This window comes from Lynx canadensis, chromosome X, assembly GCF_007474595.2.
Source record: "Lynx canadensis isolate LIC74 chromosome X, mLynCan4.pri.v2, whole genome shotgun sequence".
NCBI classification, from domain to species: domain Eukaryota; kingdom Metazoa; phylum Chordata; class Mammalia; order Carnivora; family Felidae; genus Lynx; species Lynx canadensis.
In genome coordinates, this window is record NC_044321.2 from 94,849,521 (window position 1) to 94,862,046 (window position 12,526).

Sequence of the window (12,526 nt, forward strand, 5' to 3'; positions counted from 1 at the left end):
ATATATACTAACTCTCCCTGACTTGGTTTCGTGAACCCTCAGATTGGTGCTCTCAACTCCAGGGGTCTGCCAGGCTCTGCCTCAGCTCCCCTTCCCCATGTCCTATCCTGGAAACTTCCTGAAGTCAATAAATTGGGCCAAATCGTCCACCTTAAGACACTGGAAAAGAAGGGCCAACTCACCCTAAAGCAAGTCACGAGGAAATAGTAAAGATCAGAGTGGAAATTAATGGGAGAGAGAATAGAAAAATAATAGAGAAAAATTGATGAAACCAAAAGCTGTTTCTTTTGTCAACAAAATTGGCAAACCTTTAGTTAGATTGACCAGGAAAAAAATACAGAAGACTCAGATTTCTAGAATCAGAAATGAACTTTCATAAACATAAAGGAATTCTATGCCAGGCAATTAGACAGATGAAATGGACATATTCCTTGAGAAACACAAACTACTGAAAGTGACGAAGAAAAAAATAATGTGAACAGACCTATGATAAGTGAAGAGACTGATTAGTAACTTTTTAAAAAACCAGCCCACAAAGGAAATGCCCCAGGTTCAGATGGTTTATCACTAAATTATAACATTTAAAGAGCTAATACTAACCCTTCACAAACTCTTCAAAAATGGAAGAGGATGGGACCCTTCCCAGTTCATTCTATGAGGCCTGATACCCTAATACCAAAACCAAAGACACCCCAAGAAAACTACACATCATTGTCTGTTATGGATATGGGCGCAAAAATCCTCAACAAAATACTAGCAAATGAATGTAATGACATATAAAAAGAATTATGCACCGTGAAAACTGGGATTTATCCTAGGAATGTAAGATTGGTTTAGCATCTGAAAAAAATCAATGAGTGTTATAACAATTGAATACAAAACAAAATCACGTGAGCATCTCAATAAATGCAGAAAAGCATTTGACGAAATTCAACACCCTTTCATGATAAAAGCACTCAACAAACTAGGAATGGAAGGGAGCTTCCTCAACTTAACAAAGCACGTCTACAAAAGACCCACAGCTAACATCATACTTAATGGTGAAAGAATAGATGCTTTATCCTTAAGATTAGGAACAAAACAAAAATGTCTGCAGCTCAACATTTTATTGGAGTAGCAGCCAGGGTACTTAGGCAAGAAAAGGAAATAAGAGGCATCTAGATTGGAAAGGAAAAAGTGAAATTATCTCTTTTTGTAGGTGATATGATCTTTTTTAAAAACTTTTAAATGTTTATTTAAAAAATGTTTTTAATGTTTATTTATTTTTGAGAGCGAGAGACAGAGTGTGAGTGGGCAGGGGGCAGAGAGAGTGGGAGACACAGAATCCGAAGCAGGCTCCAGGCTCTGAGTTTTCAGCACAGGGCCTCACACGGGACTTGAACTCATGAACCATGAGATCGTGACCTGAGCTGAAGTTGGACACTTAACCGACTGAGCCACCCAGGGGCCCCATCATGATCTTGTATGTAGAAAATCTTAAGGAATACACACACACACACACACAACCATTATGTGTTCATAAAAAAGTTCAGCAAGGTTGCAGGATACAAGATCGATCTACAATAACCAACTGTATGTCTGTATATTTTCAATGAACAATCCCAACATGAGATTAAAAAAACAATTTCACTTACAATAAGATCAAAAAGAATAAATTACTTAGGTGTGAAGTTAAGAAAAGGACCAATGCTTATATACTCTGAAAACGTCAAGACACTGTTGAAAGAAATTAACGATCTAAATAAGTGGGCACACATCCCATGCCCATGACTGGAAGATTTAATATGGTGAATATGGAAGTACTTCCCAAGATGCCCTACGGGTGTAATGCAGTTCCTATAAGAATCTCAGCTGGCTTCTCTTTAGAAATTGGTGAGCTGATTCTACAATTCATATGGAATTGCATGTGACCCAGAATAGCCAAAACAATCTTGAAAGAGAAGAACAAAGGAGGAGGATTCACACTTCCCGGCTTCATAATTTACTACAAAGCAACGGCAATCAAGACAGTGTGGTACTGGCATGAGGACAGACGTATAAATCAATGGAATAAAGTGGAGATTCCAGAAATAAAACCATGTGTCTGTAGTCAACTGATTTTTGACCAGAGTGCCAAGATCATTGAATGGTGAAAGAATAGTCTTTTCAAAAATAGTGCTAAGACAGCTGGATAACCACATGTAAAAGGATGAAGTTGGACCATGCCCCACACCATATGCAAACATCAACTCAAAATGGATTTTAAAGCCTAAATATAGGAGCTATAACTATAAAACTCGTACAAGAAAACATAAGGGTAAACCCTCATGACCTCAGATTTGGCAAAGGATTTTTATTTATTACACCAAAGGGATAAGCAGCAAAAGGCAAAAATAGACAAACTGGGCTCATCAAAATTAAATACTTTTGTGCTTCCTAGAACACGCATGAAAGTACAAAGACAACCCACAGAATGGGAGGAAATATTTCCAAGTCATCAGTCTTATGAGGGAGTTGTATCTAGACTATATAAAGAATCCTTACAACTCAATGATAAAAATATAAATAACCCAATTGAAAACGGGCCAAGAATATGAAGAGATATTTCCCCAGGGAAGATGTACGAAATGCCAATAAGCACATGAAAAGTTGCTCAGTGGTCATCAGAGAAATGCAAATCGAAACCACAATGAATTTCATGCCACCTTGTACCCACCAGAATGGCTGTACTAAAAAAAGTCAGATAATAACAAGTATTGGCAAGGATGAGGAGAAATCAGAACACTTGTACATTGTTGGTGGGTATTTAAAATGATGCAGCCACTTTGAGGGGCGCCTGGGTGACTCAGTCGGTTAATGTCCGACTTTGGCTCAGGTCATGACCTCTCGGTTTGTGAGTTCAGGCCCCCACGTCGGGCTCTGTGCTGACAGCTCGGAGCCTGGAGCCTGCTCCGAAATCTGTGTGTCCCTCTCCTTCTGCCCCTCCCCTGCGCTCAAATGTTCTAAAATTGGTGAAAGTTGCACATTCTGTGAATATGCTAAAAACCATTGAATTGTACATTTTATTTTGTTTTATTTTAGAGAGTGAGAGTGCAAGCAGGGGAGAGGGGGAGAGAAAGAGAGAGAGAGAGAGAGAGAGAGAGAGAGAGAGAGAGAGAATCCCAAGCAGGTTCCACACTCAGCATGGAGCCCAACATGGGGCTCGCTCTTACAACCCTGCTATCACGACTTGAGCGGAAATCGAGTTGGATGCTCAACCGACTGAGCCACCCAGGCGTCTCTGAATTGTACACTTTAAACAGGTGAATTGCATGGTATGTGAATTATATCTCAACAAAGTGGTTAAAAAAACAAGCCGACGCATTCACAGGGCTCGTCTTGCTTGTGTTCTCTCTGGGATCACTGTCCTGTGTTGCCCAATACCTAGCATCTTGAAGACTGTTGCTTCACATTGTCTTTTTTGTTGTTGTTGTTTCATGCAGGAGGGTAAATACAAATCCTATTACTCATCGTAACCAGAAGTTAGCAGTCTCCCTATTTTTTTTAATTGGGGAAACTGAGGCCCAACGCAGCTAACTGGCTTGCCAAAGTTCACGTTAGTGAGTGGCAGAGTCAGGACTAGCCGAGACTTCCGGATATCTAATCTGAAGTCGGGACAGGATTGCTTCCTGTCTGTCCAGCTTCTGGGGCAACTTGATGGCAGACGGTTAATTAAGCGATCATAGACAATGTAAATATCTGTGACCTGAGGATCCCCGAAAGGCCCGGATCGGTTCTCTGCCTCCCCCTTAACCAGCAAGCATTGATTGCACACCTACGTGCGAGGCTTGTTTGGGAGAACTCCCTGGGGACAGAGAAGCAGGTGCCATCATCCCTGGCAACAAGGGGCTCACCATCTGTTTGGGGAAAAAGGCTCCACTCTCTGTGGAACATCTCTGTGGCTTGGGCCATTTACCTATTATATAATAAAATGGCTCACTTCACTTGCAGCCAAGACGATCAGGAGGGGTTCATGGTGTGCGGGGGCTCTTCTCAGGAAAGGTTTCCCAGAGGAGGAAGAATTTGGGTCTCAAAACACAGGCAGCACCCCTGACTGGGTGGGGCACTGAAGGCAGGACATTGTCTCCGCAGGGCGTGTGTGAAAACGCACACAAGGCCGCAGAGGTTCCTTGGCTGTAAGAAAAGCCTGAGTCTTGCAGTGGGAAGGCACAGGGGGGATATTGTACCGGCCAGAGGGCAGACCTGGGGGGTTTGATGGAAGTCCTGTGATGAGGAAATGACTAATAAGGAAGCCTACTGAGAAATCAAATGCGCCCAGGGAGACAGGTTTTTATAGGAAGACAAGTATCTTCCGAGATCACGAAAAACTGGGCTGTCCACTTGAAGTTACAGGACAAAATATTCCAGACCCTCATCATTCAATCACTCACTGAGCTTGTATTGAACACCTACTATGTACTGGGAATTGTGCTGGGGGCTGTGGGTTCACAGGTGCCTGAGACTCGTGGCTTGCCCTAGTTCATGGTCTAGAGAGGAAGACACTTGGATGATGACAGAAGGCGTATTAGGTGGTGGGTTTTCCAGAAAGTGTAAATTCACCTTCTTCTTTCATTTTTTTCTCTCCCTTCCAGTTTCATAACTTAGAGAATTGTACTCCCCCCCAACCCCACCAAAAAAAAGAAGAAGAAAAAAAAAACCCTAGCAGTTACAAGTGTCTGAGAAAAATACAAACATACCCACGTATCTTGGTTGACGGTTAAGTCTGATTACACTCCACTCAGCAATTGCAGAGCAGATACATACTCTCTGGTGAGCAAACAGTAGAGTTTCAGGGAAAATTTGTAATAACTATGAGCATATTATAGAGTCAGAAACCCAACTTACCAAACAGATTCATGAGAGAGTGGTTATTTCACAGTTTTAAGGTATCCTTTATTTTATTTTATATTTTATTCTATTCTATTCTATTCTATTCTATTCTATTCTATTCTATTTTTTAAGTAGGCTACATACCCAAGGCGGAGCCCAACATGGGGCTTGAACTAACGACCCTGAGATCAAGACCTGAACTGAGATCGAGAGTCAGATGCTTAACTGACTGAGCCACCCAGGCCCCCTGAAGGTGTACTTATTTTAGAAGAGATTCACAAAGTTACTGAATTTGAGTGAGCATGCGTTTGTTCTATTCCCCAGGGCTTTCAGATAAGGCGTTTATAGAAAGTGACTTGTCCCATCCCATAGCTAATTAGTGGCCGAGCCTAGGAATCCAGCTCATTCTTTCTGAGCCCCAGACTCTTCACTTGAGCTTCCCTGGGATAGAAGGTTTGCTTCCAGACTACTCATTAAACACTAAGTACAACGAAGGGAAAAGAATGTCTTAAAGCTCAAGGGTGCGAAGCCGTAAGTACAGTGACAACCAACTAAAAACTCAGATAAAGTACCTCTGAAATGATCACGTGCTGCAAAGTGGTCGATGGGAAAACAAGACTTGAATTCCTGAAAAGGGATTTACACGTAAAGATCTAGGAACTCCTCAAATAGCATATTCTGTCTCTGGGACCTCGTACAAATCATTGAGCCTTCCTCGTTCTCTGTTACTCATCGTGTGTGTGTGTGTGTGTGTAATATTTATTTTATTTTTGAGAGAGCACGAGAGCATGTGCACAAGTGGGGAAGGGGCAGAGAGGGGAAGACAGGATCCCAAGCGGGCTGGCAGCAGAGAGCCCCATGTGGCGCTCAAACTCACTGACGCTCCAGCCGTGATAACCTGGTAGCGGTTCCCTAATGAGCCGGCCTCACTCACCTCCAGGCTTTGCAGTAGCTTTTTCCTCTAGAATGCGCAGCCCCTTCCAGCGCCCCTTTCCTCCCCTCAGCCCTGTAATCCTGCAGAATTTTGTGTCCATATTACCCACCTGAGAAGCCTTCCACGGATCAGAACTCTCCTCCTCTGTGCCCCCCCATCAGCGCGCTATGCGTCTGTCTTAGCACTCATCACCTGATTAAAACTGCCTTTTCCCATGTTGGTCTCTCCCACTCAGTTCTGTAGGACTGTCTTACTCTTCATCCTGTTTCCAGAGGAGCCTTTCGAATGAATGATGAATGTTTAAATGCTTTGTAAATGGCAACTTGCAACACGAGTGTTAAGTATTACGTAACATTACTGTGTTCGGGCTGGTTATTTAATATTGTTGGCCTACTCACCCATTTGATAATAACGAATATCACATTTCAATTACATCATTCTGGTTCCTTCTTTTTTTTAATGTTGATATCTTTTCGAGAGACAGCGTGAGTGGGGCAGGGTCAGAGAGTGGCCGGGAGGGTCGGGGGGAGCGGGAGCCGGGACGAAGGCTCTGAGGCGGACTCTGAGGCCTGACTCCGGGCTCGAATTCACAAACCGTGAGACCATGACCTGAGCCAGAGTTGGATGCTGGTTCCTTCTTGAACCCAATGCCCATAAAGGCTACCTCGTAGTGAGTATTTAACTTGGGCTAGGTTCTGTGGTAAGATTTGAGACATAGGATCTCGTTTAAACATCATCATAGTAATCTTATGAGCTAGGTTTGATTATAAGCATCATACCCATTTTTCAGATGAGAGAACTAAGGCAGGCTCAAAGAGGTTAAGTCGCTTGCACAACATCAAACAGCTAGATTTTGAATCCAGGTGCTTTGAGTTTAAGATTCAAACCCTAATTCTAACATCTCCCAGTTCTGCCAAAGTTTTCAGATAAGAACACTGTCAACAGTGGAAAGCAACCCACAGAATTCGAGAAGTGGGAGAAAAAAATTGCAACTCACACATCTGATAAAGGATTAATACCCTGAGTAGAGAGAGAGCTCTTAAAACTCAACAACAAAACAACAGACAACCCGATCTAAAAAAAAAATGGGCAAAGGACTTGAATAGACACTTCTCCAAAGAAGACATCCGGATGGCCAACTGGCATATGAAAAAGTGCTCAAATCACTCAACATCAGGGAAATGCAAATCAAAACCAGAATGAGATGCCACCTCACACCCACGAGGATGGCTTTTATAAAAAGAAAACAACAGAGAATGACAAGCGTTGACGAGGATATGGAGAAACCGGAACCCTTATGTGTTGCTGGTGGGAAGGTAAAATGGTACAGCCACCGTGGGAAACAATATGGTGGTTCCTCAACAAAAGTAGAAGTAGAATGACCAGCCAGTCGCCACACAAGCCAGCAATTCTCCTTCTGGGTGGATATCCAAAAGAAGTGAAAGCAGGGTCTAGAAGAGAGATTTGTATACTCACGTGTATAACAGTACCGTTTGCAACAGTCAAAATGTGGAAAGGACAGAAATCTTGACGCAGGCTACAACATGAATGGACACTGAGGACATTATACTAAGTGAAGTCAGCCAGCCAGAAAAGGACAAAGACTGTATGGTTCCACCGATCAGAAGTTATCTGGAGTTGTCGGATTCACAGAGACGGAAAGTAGGATAGTGGATGCCGGGGGCTGGAGAGCATTGGGAATGGTGGGCTGCTCTTTAACGGGTGCTGAGTTTTGGGTTCGCAAGATGAAAACGTTTCTGGAGGAAAGTTTCAGGGAAGGAAACACCTCTACTCCGAAGGCAGTCAGCACATATTTTACTCGCAACAGTCGGCAGATGGCTGCGGGTCCCTTCTGTTCCCAGCAATCACATCGCGACTAACTGCACTGTGCATTTTCCATCCCTGGTAGCTAAGCCCAACAGTGACGCGGGGCATCGTTATTAATAGGTGAAGGACACACAAAGAGGGAGGGGAAGTGGCTTGGGCTGAGTCACACAGCAAAGTTAGAACTCCGAGCTCCCAGGCACTCACCTCGCTCGCCCACACACCTGGCAGCCGCGGAGACTTGCTCCTTTTTGTTCCCTGGGCGACCAACTCTGGCCAACCAAGTGGGTCTGATTTGTCTTGCAGAGAAATGAAGCAGAATCTTCCTTGGGATGGTATCTTGTGATCTTTCTGTTTCCACCGGTTGGCAGGAAAACAGAGACCCCCACCACTTGCTGAATGACCTTGAACAACACATCATTGGAAGTCTCTGGGCCCTCAGTGTTTCCCTTCAGTAAAATGTAGGCAAGAATTATTGCGACCCAGCACCCCAGAGAGAAACTCGGGATGACCCAGGGAGAGAAGGGTTGGGGTGCACTGACCAACCCATTCTGCACTATCCTTTACGTGGATGGACCCCCCAACCTGGCTGAGCATCAGAATCACATGGGTAGCCTTTAAGAATAGAAATTCCTGGGCCTCGACCAGCCCAGCTTATTTCTACTCCTTTTCTCCAGCCGTGTGGCCCCTACCGTGAAGGGAACCCCTTCGAGTTGAGAATTGAGGTGGTCCTTAACTTCCCTGGTTAAATAAATCCTCTCCAGCTGGGCTCAAGGGCACCTTCTCAATGAGCTGGGAAGCAGTGTAGTCTGTCTCCTTTGAGCTCTCGCTTAGACTCACTGATCCCCCGATTTTGGCATCTCACCTGCCGCCGGTTACTTTTCCTTAAACCTTTGCCTCCCGTTTCCTCAGTTAGCTACGGGAGCACAAGCACCGCGCCATATCCTTCTACTACTGTCCACAAGTGCCAGCTCACAGTAAGCACACAGTGTATGTTCAATAAATATTTGTTGAACTGCAAATCGTCGTAATTCGGAAACCCGAGGTAGCTTCCTGCTCATCTGGGGAGACGTTCCGTGTCTCGAAGCTTTCTGCTCACACGGAAAGAAGGTTCGACAAAGAGACAGGAGCCCTCGCTTGCAATCCTGGCTGTGCCGCAGACTGCCACCGCGACCCACAGCAAGTCACCGGCTTCTGCTAGCCCTCAGTTCCCTTGTGTGCGAAGCCAGGGCTGATCTGTCAAGTTTTTACACTTTCAGTTTTTGGCTCTGGGTTTTGGCTACTCTGGATCTGCAAGGGGCCTTTTTCATGTCGGTGCCGTTAATGCCTGCGATGCCTTTTTTCTTCCCTGTAAGGACTGCCTAATTGATGGGTCACCCCCAGTTTATCAAAGGAGAAACTCAAGAAAAGAGTAAGTGTGTGCTTTGGCCAAGCTTCCATGCGTAGCGTGTGTGTGTGTGTGTGTGTGTGTGTGTGTAGAGTTGTATAGTCAACTCTTAATTATCTGCGTGCCTGCCGTCTCCTCTCTGAGTGACCCAGGGCAAAGGCATGACCTCCTGGGTGGATGTCCTCTTGTCCCTCTGCACTCTCCCACCCAGGGCCAAAATGTCCACTGCCACGTTCAGTAAGATCTGTTCAAATACTGTCCTTTGAGGAGGAGGCGAAAGATATGAGACACTAGTCTTGCCCTCGTGGAACCTTCCAGTCTGTCTAGGAAGCTGGATGTGTGAAGGGAGCACCTGGGAGCCAAGTGCTGCTTTGCTACCTCTCCAGTGCCTACAACAGGGCCTGGTATAGAGCAGATGCTCGGCAGATATGTAAAAATAGGTGGACATTGCCACGGTTTTCACACTTTTTATTGTAAAGACGGAAAAGCCTGTCTTCAATAAAATTCTATTCAATGAAATTCTAACCCAAAGCTCACAACGAAACAGACAGACAGATGGACGGGTGCGGTGCTGCCCTGGTGGAGGGAGCTAGGGTAAGAGCCTGCCAGCTGTCTCCTCTGGGCCCCAGAGAGGTTTCCCAGCGCCCAGTTGGAAAACTCACTGTAGGCAGTTGGAAAGGAGGTGCAGCTCAACCCTTGCACTTTTTCCTGGTTGACCTTAGCCACACTGGGTGGGTGGGGATGGGGGGTGGGGCCTAGCAAAATAAATGGAGGTTTGGAGAACGAGGGACTCCAAAGGGAATATTTGCATCTGAAAACATGTTGTCAATCTCTTCTGTCCCCTCCTTCTAGGAACTCTAATTAGTAAAAACAGAGGGGAGGAGGTTTTGAGTAGGAGACCTCTGAGTTGGTCCACAAATGTATATCGAGGTAATATTTATTTGTTTTAAGTTTATTTATTTGTGTTTTAAGTTTATTTATTTGTTTGGGGGGGGTGGGACAGCATGAGTGGGGGAGGGGCAGAAAGAGAGGGAGAGAGAGAATCCCAGGCACGTTCCGCACCGTCAGTGGAGAGCCCGTTGCGAGGTTCAAACTCACGAACCTTGAGGTCATGACCTGAGCTGAAATCGAGTCGGTTGCTTAACCGAATGAGTCACCCAGGTGCCCCGTATTTCTTTACTTTAAATAAAGAAGGAAAGAAAGCCACTGTGGTAATTCCAGCATTCCATAGAAGCCCATTTCAAAGTGTTGTCCTACAGGCGGTCCTGTGATTTGCAAATACAATGGAAAACTCTCATGGAGTCTGTCTGGCCAGTGAGATGGCGCTGCCCTTTTTTTTTTTTTTTTTTTTTTTTTTTCTGCGCCAGCACACCCTGCATCACCCTGGCAGCTATTAACATTCCTGGTCAAGTTTCTAATCAACTTTGGGCACACACAGATGCCAAGGGGGCTACCTGGTGAGAGCACCTCTCCCCCATGCCTGCAGGACCCCTGCCTGCTGCCTGACTTGGCCTTCTCCTTGTCCCTCCAACCCCGATGGGCAAAGGAGGGAAACCAACCCAGGGGATACTTACTTGTCAAGGTGGTCCAGGGAGCAAGGCACATCTCAGTTCTGCATCAGGAAGACAATTGGCAGTAACCAACATCGATTTTTAAATTTGTCAGGGGCACCTGGATGGCTCAGTTGGTGGAGCGCCGGACTCTTGATTTTGGCTCAGGTCATGATCCCAAGGTCATGGGATTGAGCCCCACCTCGGGCTCCACACTCAACTCGGAGCCTGCTTAAGACTCTCTCTCTCTCTCTCTCTCTCTCTCTCTCTCTCTCTCTCTCTCCCCCCCCCAAGCTCACGCTCTCTCTCTAAAAAAAAAAAAAATTTAAATTAAACTTGTCAAAGGGATAAAGATCTTGAATTAAGAAGTTTTCATCATTATTCATCTCACGACCCTTTCATAGAAATCTCATTACTTGCCCCTCAGACTGTCCCTCCTCACAGGTATCAGAAGGGGCAGACAGAGAATTAATGCTGGGGACCCTGCTATAGACTGAAAGTGTTGGTCCCTTCCCCATTCATATGCTGAAACCGAATCCCCCTTGTGATGGTATTTGGAAGTGGGGCCCTGGAATTAGTGCCCTTATAAAAGAGATCCTGGAGGGATCCCTCACCTTCCACCGTTTGAGGACACAGCCAGAATATGGCTGTCTATGAACCAGGAAGGGAGCCCTCGCCAGACACTAAGTCTGCTGGAGCCTTGATGTTGGTCTTGTTCAGCCTCCAGAAGTGTGACAAATAAATTTGTTTCTTATAAGTCACCCGATCTATAGTGTTTTCTTATGGAGACCGGAATGGAATAAGGGCCCATTCAACAGCTGGGGAAATCGAAGGGTGAAAAAGAGCTTCCCTTAGTAGGTTACAGGGAGCCCCAGCTTCTCCTCCACTGCCTGACATGGCCATCTCCTCCCTTCTTGGCCAGTCCCCTGACTTCCAGATCTTCCAAATCTAGCTCAGGCGTGACCCTGATGAACAGGACAGCGGACTAGCCACCCCTGCCCTTTCACTACTACTGCTGACTTCACCCCTTTGTCCAGGTCAACGCCCCCCCCCCCCCAGCATCTGGACTAATCTTGCACTTAAGTAGTTGAGTTGGTATCGTGAAATCCAGTCTTGGGTTAGAACCCACTGAGGGTGAGAGCTCCAAGGAGCCTTGGAGATCAGGAGAAACTAAGGCCTCCGTGGAGGACTTGCCTAAAGTCTCATAGCAAGTCATGGCAAAGCCAGGGCTACAAGCCAAATTTTCCTATGAGGGCCTTATGCCTTACTGGCTACATCCTGAGTTCCTTGGTTTCTTTTCTTGGTCTCTTTCTCCTCTGTCCCAGTGTCCCTTCTCCCCTCTGACCCTCTCCCCAGGCCTGTCTCGTCAGAGGGAAGCTCTAGAAATCGCTGCACAACAAGGGACCCGTTCTTTGGGACCTTAGCGTTGACTCAATGGGGAGATTAACGATCTAAAGAGACACACGCCCCCGACGGAGCCTGTGGTCCCCAGCTCTGAAACATGACTTGATCGCGACCTAGATCATCCCTGGCATTTGTTCAGAACCCAGAGCGACGCCTCCCAGGGTTTAGGTCATTTGCCCAAGGTCACTCAGCTAAGAAGTGGCCACAGCAGGAGCCAACTGCAGGTGTTCAGGCCCTGGGGCGGCGCGCCGCCCCTGCACCGCCCCAGGAGCCCACAGGCCCTGGAGGATAACCTAGCCAGAAGGCAAGCCCAGCCCCCCGCCTCCCTGCTCGCCGCGGCGGGACCGAGGGGGAAGTGCGTTACTCCCTTAGGGCTCCAAGCCCGTTTATTTGTGCGTGGGGCTCCCGTCCGAAGTGCGAGGGTGGGAGCCCGAGCGGCTCACACCGGCCTTCTGGAGGTGAGCGCGGCGCCCCCCGGGCCGCCTAGCCACGGTGAGCCGAGCCCCGCGGCCTGCGCGCAGCCCTCCCGTCCCGCGCAGCGCCCCCACCCCGTGACGCGCGGAGGTCGGAACTCGGCAC